The sequence below is a fragment of the Mesoplodon bidens genome (genome assembly GCF_964165515.1).
Source record: "Mesoplodon bidens genome assembly, chromosome: 7".
Taxonomy (NCBI): domain Eukaryota; kingdom Metazoa; phylum Chordata; class Mammalia; order Artiodactyla; family Ziphiidae; genus Mesoplodon; species Mesoplodon bidens.
In genome coordinates this window covers 63,964,416-63,980,024 of record NC_138164.1, presented here as the reverse complement: position 1 = coordinate 63,980,024, position 15,609 = coordinate 63,964,416, and the positions used below count along the sequence as shown (strand labels likewise).

General features: G+C 40.2%; 1 protein-coding gene across 6 annotated transcripts in view; it reads left to right on the top strand.

Annotated features, from left to right (window-relative positions):
• The first annotated feature begins 67 nt into the window (after nucleotides 1-67).
• PAK1 (p21 (RAC1) activated kinase 1) overlaps nucleotides 68-15,609 on the top strand; it is a 236,681-nt gene continuing 221,139 nt past the window's right edge. For 2 of the 6 annotated variants that reach the window (XM_081241110.1, XM_081241108.1), the window contains exons 1-4: nucleotides 68-311; nucleotides 468-520; nucleotides 9,009-9,275; nucleotides 14,000-14,129. The gene's annotated coding sequence lies outside the window, so the exon portion shown is untranslated. Of the gene's footprint in view, nucleotides 312-467; nucleotides 521-8,379; nucleotides 9,276-13,999; nucleotides 14,130-15,609 lie in introns of those variants that run through there. The other 4 variants (XM_081241109.1, XM_081241114.1, XM_081241113.1 and 1 more) reach the window with 4 other exon arrangements.

Here is a 15,609-nt window from a genome sequence, read left to right as displayed (position 1 = left end):
GGGAGTGGAGGGACGGCGCGCGTCCGGATGCCATTGCTCATGCGCGCGGCGGCCCGTGCGCCTTTGCGAGAGACTAGGCTTGGGACCGCCGGACCCCCGTCAACGCCGGGCGCGCTTCTCCCAGCGCTAAGCGGGAGGGCGCGCGCCCCTTGCGCTGGGACAGGTGCTTTGACGTGGGAACCTTAAGGGGTTTTCCTTCCCCGCTTCTAAAACTATAAAGCCGGCAAGCTGGAAAGACCGCTAAAGCTCATCTCGGCCAACCACCTCGTTTTTAATTTATGGGGCGACTGAGAAGACGGGAAGTGACGGAGGTGCAGCGCGGAGGTCGGGGGTGGGGCTGGGTGGTGGTTTGGCGGGGGGAGTAGATTTCAGAGCGAACCAGGGCTTGACCTGTGTGAAGAAGGGCGGGCAACTGGGTTTCCTTGAGCCTTAGTTCTTTTCACCTGCCTGTGACGTTTACCTCGTAGAGTTGTGCGTCAGACGACCCACCTCATCGATTTGTTTTAAAAAAGCATGGAAGGTAAGTAGCACAGAGCCTGGCAGACAGGAAGTGCTCAAGAAGTGCTAGGCTGAAGTTGAAAGCACGTCTTGCCACCGCCCCCCACTCCCAACAGCTCGCCCACCTTGGGCGGCCCTTTGTGGGTGCAGCTGGGAGGGAATGCCTGGTATTCCTCAGACCTTGCACCTGTCGTGGTTTTCTGCTAATGGAATGGGTGTCATGGTTTAGTTGGGGGAGAGTGGTGCAAATTCCTCAGCACTCTCCAGCCTCAGTTCTGCCTCCCCTGGGCTCTGCTGAAACCTAAGTCCACGTTTCTGAGGGCTGGAGAGAAGTGAGAGAAGAGCTAAAATGAGAGGAATAATTAGCCCGAGCTAAAAGTAATAGAGCACTTGGAAAGTGTTCTTGACACCCCTAGGTGGCATCTCTGGGGGGCTCCAAGGAGCTCGGGTCCTTTATGTCTCAGCACGGAAAGAATTCAGCCAGAGGCAAAGTGATAGATAAGAAGTGGTTTATTAGAATAGGATGCTTGTGAGGCTTACAAGTGGGCAGGCGAGAGGATGCTGTGCCCTGAGAACTTAATGGGCTACAATTTTATAATCAAGGAAAAGTGGGGAGGGGGGGAACCACCTTATTCCTCATTCTTCAGTAGACCTCAGGCTTCCATCATCAGCTCCTCCTCTATGTTGGGGCGGGGAGTTTTCTTGTCCCTACATGGTCAAGCCAGGACTGTCATGGCACTATGGAAAAATTATTTCAGGTCTCAGTACAGTGAGGGTCTTTCACTTTGAAATGTCACTTTTCCATAAAGTATTGTTTTTTATGTGTGCAGAGAGTATGTCCTAGGGGTCATTAACTTACTGAGTTCACTGGGCAGGATGTGAGTCTCATGCCACCATTGTTTTATTGTTTTGGGTCATGTCTCCTGCTTCTGTTGCATGGTTTTGTTGCTACGCAAGCCTGCTTGGTTTCGTGGTTAAGGAAACCTGTTTTCTTGAGTGATCATTAACTTATAGGGGTCTCCCATATTTTTTCTTTTCTTACTGTCCCCTAGTGGGATTAACTATTTAATTACCTACTTTGTCCCTTTACTCCGCCCCTATCATTCTTGCTGATTTTCCTCAGATTTCCTTCCCAATCTCAATTTGTCCTCTAATAACTAATGAAAGTTCTTTTCATAACTCCCAAGTTTTCTGTGGTGCCAGTAGGCATTCTCTGAATTTAAAAAATAAATTCTTTCAGAAAACACACAAACTGTGTAGAAAGATGAAGTTCTTTCCTCTTTCCTGTGTTGGTGCCTGACCAGGAAAGAATTTAGAGTAAATTAAAACTATTGTTTGCTCACTGCCGTTGAAAGAGGTTGCTTTTAAATCAATCCTGTGAGTGTAACGCTTTTATCGCTCCCCTTTACTAGAAGTCACTTGAGTTTTAGTTAATGTGAATATATTTTGTTTACTACTCTGCTGATAATTCACTTTTACTAGCACAAGCCATGTAGAAAACTAGCCTTTTGGACTTTGATTAGAAATTTTAATAACATTATAATATACATTGTCATTAAAAGGATTTTCGTAATTCTTTCAATTAAAGAACAAGGCCAAAATAAACCCAATTAATTACTTGTGATTATTTCACATCACATGAATCTCTGTTTTCAGAAACAAGAAATCATTAATTAATCCACCCCATTTCCTTCAACATAAATGTTTGTTGGTATGGGTGACAGAGCTGCATCTTGCAAACCCAGATCTCAAAATTCCAGTTCTAAGACCAGTGTCTTCATGAGGAAGAACGACTCTTCCATAGGTTGGAAGACTAGAAGAGTCTGGCTTCCTCAGCACTGTTGGCCCCATTTTAACCACTTTGCTTCTGTGCATTTCAGAAATATCCTGTTTCTGTGAGGCAGGAAGTACATAATACTAGGTTTGGTGAAAGCACTGGATTTAGCATTTGAAAATGAGGGTTTGCATCTTACGCTATGCTTACTGTGAGATCTTGAGGAAATTGTTCAGTCATTAATCTTCTCTGAGCTTCAGTTTCCTCATCATAATATTATGGTAAATAACTAATTTAGGGTTTTGTTATGAAGATCGAATGAGACAATACAGATGAAGTGCTTCGTAAAGAGTTATTACAAACGTTTATTGAGATGTAATTCACATACCATAAAATTCACCCTTTTAGAGTGTACAATTTAGTGGTTTTATTATATTCACAAAGTTGTGTAACCATCACAAATTATCAATAGTTATTTTGAGTGGTGATTCTTAGAAATGAAGTCCTAAATTTATAATGTGACTGTCTCTATAATCTTTGCCATGAATTATTTAAATATAATATGAAACAGTTTTGTCTTATTATTATATACACTGCTTCCTGTGTGGAGAGGAGACCCAAACTATAACTTTAGAGAGGTCCATAGCAATCAGTGGATCCTAAAATGGAAGATACTTATCTAGTGCTCTATCACATATAATCAGTTAAATTTTTGTGAGAACTTTTTGCTTCTATCTCAGTAATATGTTTCCTTCCTTCCTTCCTTCCTTCCTTCCTTCCTTCCTTCCTTTCTTTCCTCCCTCCCTCCCTCCCTTCCTCCCTCCCTTCCTTCCTTATCTTTTTGACTGTGCCATGCTGCTTGCTTGGAATCTTAGTTCCCCAACCAAGGATCGAATCTGGGCCCATCAGTGAAAGCACCGTGTCCTAACCACTGGACTGCCAAGGAATTCCCTATCTTCCTGTTAATTCTAATTTCAGTTAAAAAAAATATTTGTTGAGCCACAGACATTAATAAGACACAGTCTGCCTCAATAACACAATCTTATAATAATATGTGATATTTATTGAGCACTACTTTGTGCCAAACATTGGATATTATTAGCCTTGCTTTACATAGGTCGAGAGAGGATTAAAAAAAATAGAGAAGATTTCATTTAATATGGTGGAAGAAGAAGAGTGCAGATAAATTAAAATTATTTTAAGGCACCACCCATGCTTTAAATTTGGACTAATTGAATCAACATATAATGGATAAGATCAGATTTTTACAGAAGTTGGCTTGTTTGAAAAAGCCCTCTAGATTGTCTTTTTCCTTTTGCTCTGATTTCATGTTATGTACTAATTTGACTTCCCATGCTTCTTTTTTTTTGAATTTTATTTAATTAATTTTTTATACAGCAGGTTCTTATCAGTTATCTATTTTATACATATTAGTGTAGACATGTCAATCCCAATCTCCCAATTCATCACACCACCACCACCACCACCCACTTGCCCCTTGGTGTCCATACGTTTGTTCTCTACATCTGTGTCTCTATTTCTGCCTTGCAAACCAGTTCATCTGTACCATTTTTTCTAGATTCCACATATATACGTTACTATATGGTATTTTTTTTTCTCTTTCTGACTTACGTCACTCTGTATGACAGTTCCTAGGTCCATCCATGTCTCTACAAATGACCCAATTTCGTTTCTTTTTATGGCTGAGTAATATTCCATTGTATATATGTACCACATCTTCTTTATCCATTCGTCTGTCGATGGGCATTTAGGTTGCTTCCATGACCTGGCTGTTGTAAATAGTGCTGCAATGAACATTAGCCCATGCTTCTTAATACCAGGAAAAAGAAACCTTGGAGAGAGGATACAAGAATTTCAACTATCAGGAAAGAAGATGATTTACATTAAATAATTAAATGATATTTCAGTTCATGCTTAAGGGACTAAATCATTTTTTTAACTTTTAATTATGAGAATTTTCTAACATAAAAAAGCAGAGGGAATATATAGTAAATTCCTATATAGTTTTCACTATATATACTATTCAATGATTATCGATACTTTGCCAATTTTGTTTCATTTATTCAAAGTTTTGGTGGGGCGGAGGCTGGAGTATTTTAAAGCAAATTCTATACATCTTGTCATTTTTCCTAGATATCTCTTGTGTCCCCCTCCCAGTCCACTCTTTCTCTGCCTCTCATCCCTGCTCTGATTCCCTTGAGACTTCTCTGTGTAGAATGCAGATAAGGACTGCATTACCCAATAGCATAAGGACTTCCTTACCCAATAGCATCTAGTTGGGTTCTGCTAATGGATAGTATCACCAAGAGCTTAATACCTTGAGGTACTATTCTTCTGGCTCCCTTTCTGAGGGTTTGTGGCAGCCAGGTGTATCCTTCAACCAAATGTCACAACTTCTTGTTACAAGACTTCTCTGTCTCTGGGTTCTGATAACCACACCCTTTCCTCACCCCTAGGCCTAGGGGTGTTAGCAGTTGTTGTTACTAGTCCAGGGGTACTGGGTTATCCCTTCTAGTTTCCCTACAGTCTTTCTGCATCTTTGAAAAGGATCCTTTTATTAAATTCTCTTTAAATTACCTGATTTGATTGCTACTGTTTTCTGCTAGAAACCTGACTGAAACGTCATTTTACACATAAATATTTTAGGCTGCATCCCTAATTGATAAAGATATTTTTTTAAAAAAGTAAACACTAGGGCTTCCCTGGTGGCGCAGTGGTTGAGAGTCCGCCTGCCGTTGCAGGGGACACGGGTTCATGCCCCAGTCTGGGAAGATCCCACGTGCCGTGGAGCAACTAGGCCCGTGAGCCATGGCCACTGAGCCTGTGCGTCCGGAGCCTGTGCTCCGCAACGGGAGAGGCCACAACAGTGAGAGGCCCGCGTAGTGCAGAAAAAAAAAAAAAAGTAAACACTATGTTACTATCACATGTAACAAATTAACGATACTTTCTAAATATCATTTAATACCCAGTCCAAATTCACATTTCTCCAATTGACTCAAAACATGTGTTTTGGTTTAAAATCCAAACAAAACCCATTCTTTAAAAATTATTGTGCCTCTTAGTTTTCTTTAGTCTATGTTGTTGATTTATTGGAGAAACCAAGTCATGTGATCTGTAGAATGTCCCACATTCTGGATTTGGCTGACTGCTTCTACATGGTGTCATTTAACTTTTTCCTCTATCCCTTGCATTTCCTTCAAACTGGTAGCTACATTTAAATGTTTAATTAAGTTTAGTTTCTTTCTTTTCTATTTTTTTAAGGCAGAATACTTCATAAGTGTCACTGTGTACTTAAGGCATATAATGTATAGTTCTACTTTTGGTAATGCTAAGGTTGATCAAGTGGTTTATAAATATACCATCAGTCTTCCACTTTTTAGTATCCATTATTTTCATAGCTCTATTAACTTATTAGGGGTTGAAAATTGGTGATTTTCTGAATCCCTCATTCCTTTTCCTGTATCAGCTGAATTTCTTCTATAAAGAAGAATTTTCCCTTAGTAACAATTTGGTCACTCTAAAATTCAGTTTGTAAAGGAAATCCAGGATTTAATCAATATCCTTTATTAATATTCAGAATGAGTTAGTGCCCCAGCAGCCTTTAATTATGACTAATTACCTTGTTACCATGATGAACTCATGGATTTTTATATATTTGATATGTTTCAATACATTTAATCATTATTATTTCTGATATGCTATTTATTATTTCTATGTTAGGTCAGTGAGAGCCCCTTTTCATTGATTCCTTTAGGCCTTTATTGGACTTTATTAGTGTGATAAAGTTTAACTTTAGGAGAAGAGAGAGCTCAACTCTGGATACTGATCCACTTGTGTTTTCAGACCTGCAACACTGAGAAATAACCCTAGACTATGGTGGATTCGTCAAGGTGACCCTCAGTAGATAGCCTCCCTTGCTTATACATTCAGTTATTCACTCAATAAATGTTTTTTTTGAGGACCTACTCAGTGTAACACACCCTGTTAGCTTTGGTGAAATAACAGTGAAGATGTAGTCCTTGATTTTACCTAGCTTACGAGAGGGAACAAAAGAGAGAAGAAAAACTAAAATATAGTGTAAAACTACTATGGTTAAAAGAGGACATTACTCTGTAGGAGCACAGGGAAGGGCCACCTACTCAGACTTAAGGAAAGGCTCCTTGGAAAAAGAGTCATTCTAGTTGATCCCTTTAGGATAAGTAGGAGCTAAAATGTCAAGAGAAAGGAAAGAGAGACAGAGCCACTGCAGTTTGCAAAATCCCAGAGAGAAAGCCCAGGGTGGTTAGGGTACTCTAGGCTGGGGTGTGAAGAGGGAAGTAGCAAGACATCAAGGTTAAATGAGATAATACTGTACTGGTTAAGTACTGAAAAGTACTTAGTACATGGCCAGCACATAGTTAGTGCTTAATAAAGGCTAATATATAAAAATGGAGTTCAAGCAGTTGAAAGTTATATAATGATGAATTTTGCACTGAGGCCTCACATAAGATAAAGAGATATGAAGGTGGAAGAAAACCTCACCAAAATTTAGAATTACGTTACAGTGGCATCTGTAAACAGAGAGGGAGATGGGATGTTTAAGAGCTTGTAAAGGCAAGTCCTTCAGCTTGATGTTACCAGGGACAGAAACTTTAAAACTCTGAATGTTAGGGAAGAGATCTGAGTCATTACATTAAAAAAACTATTTTGTAACAATCTCAAGCTTACAGAAAAGTTACAAGTATATACAAAGAGCTGTTTTTTCCTGAACCATTTGAAAACAAGTTGCTGATATTATTATGATATCCCATTAACCCAAATATCTTAATGTTTATTTCCTCAAACAACAACATACTCCTATGTAACCATAATAAGATCAACTAAATCAGAAAATTAACATTGTTTACATTTCTATCATCTATCCCTCAGACTCCATTCAAGTTTGGCCAATAGTCCCAGCACTGTCCTTTATAGTAAAAGGATTCAGTTCAGAATCATGCATTGCATTTACTCATTATGTCTCAATAATCTCCTTCAGTCTGGAAAAGTTCCTCAGTCCCTCCTTGACTTTCAGACCTTGACAGTTTTGAGGATTACAGGTCAGTTATTTTGTAGCACCTCTCTGAATTTGGGTTTGTCTGATGTTGCCTAGATGTTAGTTTCAGGTTATGTATCTTTGACAGGAATACCACAGAAATGATGGGATGCTCTTCTCATTGTATCCTATCAGATGACATGATTTCAGTTTGTCCTATTACTGATGTTAATTACTTTTGAGCTCCTGATGAAGGTAGTGTCTGCCAGGTTTCTGTACTGTAAAGTTGCTCTTTTCCCATTGTGTGGAGGGAAGGTTCATCAAACTTTACATTTATTGAGCAAAAAAAGTATTGATAACTTATAAACAGCTGAAGTGCTCAGGTCCTGTGATCTGGTATCATGGGTTTGGGAGAGGTGAGTATCTCTATTTTCATATTTCTCTAATAGAAGAAAAGAAAAGCAATGTTTCTGTAACTTCTTAGAATTCAATACGACAATCTCCAATAATTAATAAATACGAATTTTGTTGTTGATATGGAATTATTTTAGAACTTTGTTTTTGTGAATTTCAGTGAAAATAAAACAGTTATCTGAGGAAAAAATGAGACAGCCTCAAATTTAAAAAATAAAATTAGCTTCCCTATTTTCAGTAAAATAGAGACTGGGAGCAGGGAAATCTTTTCATCTCAGTCCATCATGGCAGCAGAAAATCAGGGCTTGCTAATGTCGATGTTGTACAACCTATCGTCAATGTTGGGAACTGACATCTATAGTCTGAGGACACCTATGGACTGATTCTCTGATCATCCTAGAGGATATGAAAGGGATTAGGAGATAGCACAAGCACAGTCACTGCAATCTGTCTGAGAAACACTAGTTCTGCATATATGCCTTTTTTATTTATTTTATTTTTTTATTTTATTATTATTATTATTTTTTTGCTGTACGCGGGCCTCTCACTGTCGTGGCCTCTCCCGTTGTGGAGCACAGGCTCCGGACGCGCAGGCTCAGCGCCCATGGCTCACGGACCCAGCCGCTCCACGGCACGTGGGATCTTCCCAGACCGGGGCACGAACCCGTGTCCCCTGCATCAGCAGGCAGACCCTCAACCACTGCGCCACCAGGGAAGCCCTATGCCTTTTTTAAAAAAAATAAATGATTAGTAAACTGATAGAAATCAAAAAAGAAAATAAAAAAACCCAATGTTTCTGAATGGAAAGGACTCTGAAATTGGAATCAGGTTGAGTACTAGGTGCAGTTCTGCCACTGTATAAGTCCACTAAGATACCATAGACAGGGTGGCTTAAACAACTGATGTCTATTTTCTTGCAATTCTGGAAACTGAAAGTCCAAGACTGTGGTGCCAGAGTTAGTTTCTGGTGAGATCTCTCTTCCTGGCTTGTAGACGGTGGCCTTCTCACTCTGTCCTCACGTGGCTTTCCTCTGTGTTCTCAATGAGAAAGAGAGAGATCTTTGGTATCTTCTGCTCTTCTTAAAAGGACAGCAGTCCTATCAGATTAGAGGTCCAGCCTTTTGACCTCATTTAACCTCCACTACCTCCCTAAAGGTCCTATCTCCAAATATAGTCACACTGTGGGTTAGGGCTTCAACATATGAATTTGCGGGGAGGGAACACAATTTGGTCTATAACAGCCACTAAGGAGTGACTACTGCTTTGTGCTTCCATTTTCTCTATCAGGGGTCCCAGCTGGAGCCTATGCTGTATCTCCTTAGGATTCAAGCATTGCTGGAGGACTGGTGGAGCAGGACTTCAGGACTCTCTTTATATATAGCTCCTGGAGTATCTTAGGAAAGAAGCCATGCTAAGAGAGAGCTGAGTCCCCATGCCTGGTTCAAGGATGTGAGCCACTGTCAGAAAGGAGAAGAAATGGTGAAAGCATCATGGTCTCTGTCATTTAGATCAGCCTCCAGCTCAGCCTCCATGGATTCATGCTTCTGTCATAAGGTAAAAGGGCTGCAATTGAAAAGAAAAAAATTCGAACTAAAGGGAAACACCCGTTCAGTGGAATACTATTCACTGAGAAAAAGGGATGAGCTATTCACAGTAGCCAAAAGGTGGAAACAACCCAAATGTCCATTGACAGATGAATGGATAAGCAAAATGTGGTATAAACATACAATGGAATATTATTCAGCCTTAAAAAGGAAGGGACTTCTGACATATACTACAAGTTAGATGAACCTTGAGGACATTATGTTAAGTGGAATACGTTAGTCACAAAAAGACAAATACTGTAAGATTCTACTTATATGAGGGACCTAGAGTAGTCAAATTCATAGAGACAGAAAGCAGAATGGTGGTTGCCAGGGACTGGGGGAAGGAGGAATGGGGAGTTATTATTTAATGGGCATAGAGTTTTAGTTTTGCAAGATAATAAGAGTTCTGGAGATGGATGGTGAATTGCACAACGATATGAATATATTTAATACCACTAAGTGTACTTAAAAATGGTTAAGATGGTAAATTTTATGTTATGTGTATTTTACTACAATTAAAACAAAAAAAATTTTTGTAAAGAAATAAGTTATCAAGCTAAGCAAAAACATGGATGAATCTTGAATGTATATTGCTAAATGAAAGAATCAGGTCTGAAAGGCTACAAACTATATGATTCTATTAATAGGACATTCTAGATAAGGCAAAACTATAGAGCCATAAAATACATTAGCAGAGATCAGTAGGGATTCAATGGGGAGGAGGATTGAATAGATAAAGCACAGAAGATATTTTACAGTGGTGAAACCATTTTGTATAATACTGTAATGATGGATATATGATACCGTGCATATACCCATAGAACCTTAATATATGCAAAATTTTAAAATAATTTAGGAGATTGGAGGATCCCAGATGGGATAAAGGATGGGACAAATAATCTAACTATATTATAAATCTATGAAACATGAGGCTTCCCTGGTGGTGCAGTGGTTAAGATTCTGCCTGCCAATGCAGGGGACATGGGTTTGAGCCTTGGTCCAGGAAGATCCCACAAGCTGTGGAGCAGCTAAGCCCATGTGCCACAACTACTGAGCCTGAGCTCTAGAGCTCATGAGCCACAACTACTGAGCCCATGCACCACAACTACTGAAGCCCGTGCGCCTAGAGCCCGTGCTCTGCAACAAGAGAAGCCACTGCAATAAGCAGCTCACGCACCACAATGAAGAGTAGCCCCCGCTCACCACAACTAGAGAAAGCCCGCACACAACAACAAAGACCCAATGCAGCCAAAAGTAAACAAATAAATTTATTTAAAATAAATAAATCATTCAATCAATCTGTGAAACAGCCTCACTGACGGGGGTGGGAGAAAAGGTACTGACCCAAGTAACTTTGGAAATGAGTGGAGTCTGTAAAATTAAATGCCAAAGGAACTCTACATCAGCACTGTACTCTAGTTGAAAAAGTTGTGTACCCATGGGGTATAAGTTAACAAATCTGAATTCAATATATATATATACTGGAACTGAATAATTAAGTAAATGGATGGCAGATTGTAGGAGCCAGCTTTCTCACCGTTGGAGTGGGAGTTTACAGATAATCAAGGGGAAGAGGCTAGAAAGCTCCATATGGTAATGAATTACAGTTGGAGATATCAGTATGAACTCATGTGTAGCTTAATATAGATACAGATGTTACATACAGAAATATTTATAGTTATGTGTGTATATATATGGGTTAGTATACACACATACATTTCCTTACGTTGTCAGCTGGGAGGGCCTAGAGGAAGAATACCCCAATAGCAATGAGTGCACCTACTGCCCAGATCTTGGTTTCTAATACCATTCTCCTGTAAAAGGAACCAGGGCTCCTTGGAGAAATGGCTGATTCAAGGACTGGGGCAGGGAATATACAGGAGCATCTTTTAGTGCCAGAAAGTAAAAGTTCTAAAAAAAAAGAAAAATGATGGAGCTATGTCAAAGGGACATGGTAGCCAACTGAAAGAGCTGACCAAAGCGACCATTTAAGCAATACAATAAATAAAGTAGTATTGGATTATACCCAAAGTATACATTAATTATCCATAAAGCCATACTGATATACATAAATAATTGAATAAGTAAATAAATGGGAGGGGATATAAAAATCTCCAGTGTAGAAGAATTCCAAATAATTTATGTAGATACTCTGCCTTCAAGGAGGCTGGGCATAGCTCCTTACTGGTTAAGTGTGGGTTGTGCATATTGACTTCCTTTCAAAGAGACTAGTCTGGAAGAATGGGAGAGGGGAAGACTGAAAAGAGTAACTTTGCAGTGGAGAAACCTGACAAACACTACCTCAGCCAGATGATCAAGGTTAACCTCAACAGTGATGTCATGTTGATAGTATGTACCCTGGATATGAGGTAATGAGAATGGCACTTTACTTCTGTGGCTTCCTTTCCAAAACATATAACCCCAATCTAATCATGAGAAAAACATAAGACAAAGTCCAATTGAGGGATATTCTGCAAAATACTTGACCAGTATTCCTCAAAACTGTTAAGGTCGTAAAAAGTAAGGGGAGTCCAAGAAACTGTCATAACCGTGAGAAGCCTAAGGAGATATGATGACTAAATGTAATGTATCTTGGAAGGGATCCTGGGACAGCTAAAGGACATCAGGTAAAAATTAAGGAAATATGAGTAAAATATGGATTTAGCTAATAACATTAATATTGGTTCATTAATTATGACAAATGTTCCATATTAATGTAAGATGTTAATAATAGAGAAAATTGGGTATAGGGTGTACAGGAACTCTCTGTACTGTATTTGTAATTTTTCTGTAAATCTGTAACTTTTTTTGTTTTTTAAAATTTGTGTTTTAAGTAAAATGTTTATTTAAAATAATAAATAATATATCATACACACAAAATAGAAGTTGCTCTTAATTTTTTTTTTTTTTTTTTTTGTGATACGCGGGCCTCTCACTGTTGTGGCCCCTCCCGTTGCGGAGCACAGGCTCCGGACGCGCAGGCTCAGCGGCCACGGCTCACGGGCCCAGCTGCTCCGCGGCATGTGGGATCCTCCCGGAGCGGGGCACAAACCCGCGTCCCCTGCATCGGCAGGCGGACGCTCAACCACTGCGCCACCAGGGGAGCCCTGCTCTTAATTTTTTTAAGTGGAATTGGAACACCAGGAAGTTTCAGCAGAGCTTGGAGTTGGCACTGGTGGTTTTGGCAATGTTAAGAGAAGGTGAAGTCCTCAGCAACGGTTTAGAAAGAAAAGGCCTCAAGTAGGACCTTAATAGCCTTGGGGCAGGTACATGTGGGCAGGTACCAGAGGTCCATCGGCCCTTTGAGCCTCAATAGAAACAGTGGGGTTTCTGCAGAGAGCAAGAGTTAGAGCAAGTTGGAAAAAAATGGTGAAGACAGGAGCTCTGCAGGTGAACTTGGGGCTTCACAGAAATTTGAGAGAAAATAAGGAAAAAAAAGAGTGAATGGAAGCAGAGTGAATAGAAGCAGAGCCAAAGAACCACTGTGTTTTTGTTTTTTTTTGCGGTACGTGGGCCTCTCACTGTTGTGGCCTCTCCCGTTACGGAGCACAGGCTCCGGACGCGCAGGCTCAGCGGCCATGGCTCACGGGCCCAGCCGCTCCGCGGCATGTGGGATCTTCCCGGACCAGGGCACGAACCCGTGTCCCTGCATCGGCAGGTGGACTCTCAACCACTGTGCCACCAGGGAAGCCCCAGAAATCCCTTTTATTACACTTAATCTATTAGAAATATAAACCTCAACCAACTGGTTTTTCAACTTCCTTTTGTCTCTAATGATGGGATGGGTGGTTTGAACATAGGCCTGAATTTCTAGTATTGGATTTAACTGGACAAGCCTGATTCTTGCCAGGATTATAAACTCTTTGAATTCTGGTTATGGGAGCTACTTCTTTCTGAATTTCACTCCACCTAACTTCCCATCCACGGTTCCCTTTCTGAGGCTCAACTAGCTATTTCATCTTTAATCAACTTCTCTTACAGAGTGTATTGTGACTGGCTCTTCCCTGTTAAAAGTGAGATTTGTGTTTTTCAGTAGGATTAGTTCTTCCCTTATCTGTAGATGGTGAATAATCTAACTGGATCTATCAAGACACCCCCTACCCCAGAACAAGTCTTGCTCAATGAAGATTATGGACAGAATGACTAATTAATAAGCTCTTACCACCATGGAGTCTTCATTCATTCAATAAGTATTTATTGAGGATCAGGTGCCAGCCAGTCTGCTAGCAATGAGTAGATACTATCCCATTGCTCTTGGTGTTTGGCTATTGAGAAAGAGAGGATAATACTCAAGAATGATTAAATATTATGTGTATTAAGTTAGGGGAATATTGTGCTGTCATTCCTAAGACCATGACTTTTAATCTTTTTTTTTGAGGGAGTCATAGACCCCTTGAATCTTGTCAATCTTGCCCCAGAAAACAAATATATCCCCCAAACTTACCAATAATTTCAAGTTGTTCATGGATGCTTTGAAGCTCTTTCATGAATTCTGGCTTTAGAATTCCTACCCTAAATGATAAATGCCAAAATTGGATGAAACCAGAAGAAGCAGACATTCTAAGATGTGTGGAGGGGAAGGTAGACTCAGTGCTTAGGAGTGGCAGTAGCAAGAATGCAAAGCGAGTTTCTGTAGCTTTTATCTGACATGTGTTGTCAGCAGCTAACACACGTAATAATGAATGTTTCCAGGGATAATCCACTGCTGAGGACCCAGTGCCCCACAAAGTGAACCTTGGCCTCCCACAGAAGAACGCTTTAAGGAGCTACCAACTCATTGACCTTTGCTCTAGTGCAGCACCCATATTATGGGTGGTAAGAGGTACTATAAAACTAAGTAGGGTAAAGGGGATGGAAACTGGGGTTTTGTGTGTTCGTGCTATTTTATATAGTTATACAGAATGTCAAGGAAGTTGTCTCTGATAAGGTGATATTTGAGCAGGAATTTATAGAAGTGGGGGATTAAACCATGTGAATATCCAGGACAGCCTTTCAGCCAAAAGGAGCAGCAAATGGAAGGAGGCCAGTGAGCAGAGCAGAGTGAGTAATGAGAGAGGGAGCGTGGTCTGAGTGAGCTCAGGAGGGAGTTGAGGTGTGTGTGTCAGGTCTCCCAGGGTTGGATTGAAAGAGTCAGAGGTAAGGGACAAGCAGAATCTGAGGGTACCAGACTCAGGATCATAAAGTGCTGTTAGTAATGGGAAAACTGCTCAGTGAAACCCAGTGGGGGATGTTTTGGGATGATTAGCTGGATAATATAGAGAGGCTTACCGAGCCGTACCTTACCCAAGTAAGGGTTAACTAATGGACACTGTTCTGTGTGTGTGAGGGGGTGGGGATAGGGTGGAGTCAGAAACAGAAAGAACAATGGAGAAAATACTTAGGAAAGTGCATAGAAAACAGAAGATTAGGATATCTTAAGTGGGAAGGGCTTAGAAATCAAGGAAAGGAAGAAGGATTAGGAAAGAGGGGGAGGGAGTAAGGAACTAATATTTGTCACATGGCCACAATTTGCCAGGATCTTTACATTTATATTTTAATTTTGTTTTAAAGCAGTACTACAAGATGAGTGTTATTGTCCCCATCTTGCAGATAAGAAAATTTCAAGCCCAGAAAAGTTGAGTAACTTGATAAAGGTGATATGCTACTAGTAAATAGTAGGAGAGGATAACTTTATTATTTTGTCTTCAGTTCTTATTATTTTCTTATGTTGCCGTGTTGATTCATTCCTAATATTATGTTTGGAGAAACAAAATGATGTTACAGGTAGGAAGACAACAGAAGAATGGCAAAGTGGCCGGCATGGTTAGAATTTTATCCTGGGCAATCAACCCTCAGCGTTAGATTGCACACCTGGCCTTATAAAAAAGGCCACAAGGTGTCAGCGTCTTACTCGTTGGTTTGGGGGCCTCTCCTGCTCCTGTGGCCAACTGTTTCAGTATAAAAATATTGAATAAAAAGTAATATATCACTTATAGATGATATTTAGAAATTGACCTATCTTAACCAGAAATACTTGTCGAGAAATACTGTAAAAGTCCCTAAGTTCCCAGAAATACATCCATTGATGGGCATTGGGATCTTGACATTTGCCTCCAAGTGAGCAGGATAAAAGAAACCATTTCCAATGATGTGTGGGGTTATGCGACATGGTAGAATGTAGTGGTCAAGTTTCCTCTGGGACGTCAGAGGGATGTGTTAAAATGCTATCTCCCACCTTTAGCTACATGGTATTGTGCAATTTCTTCATCGGTAAATTCCCTACCTCTTAAGTTCATTGTAAATACTAAATAGCACATAAAGAG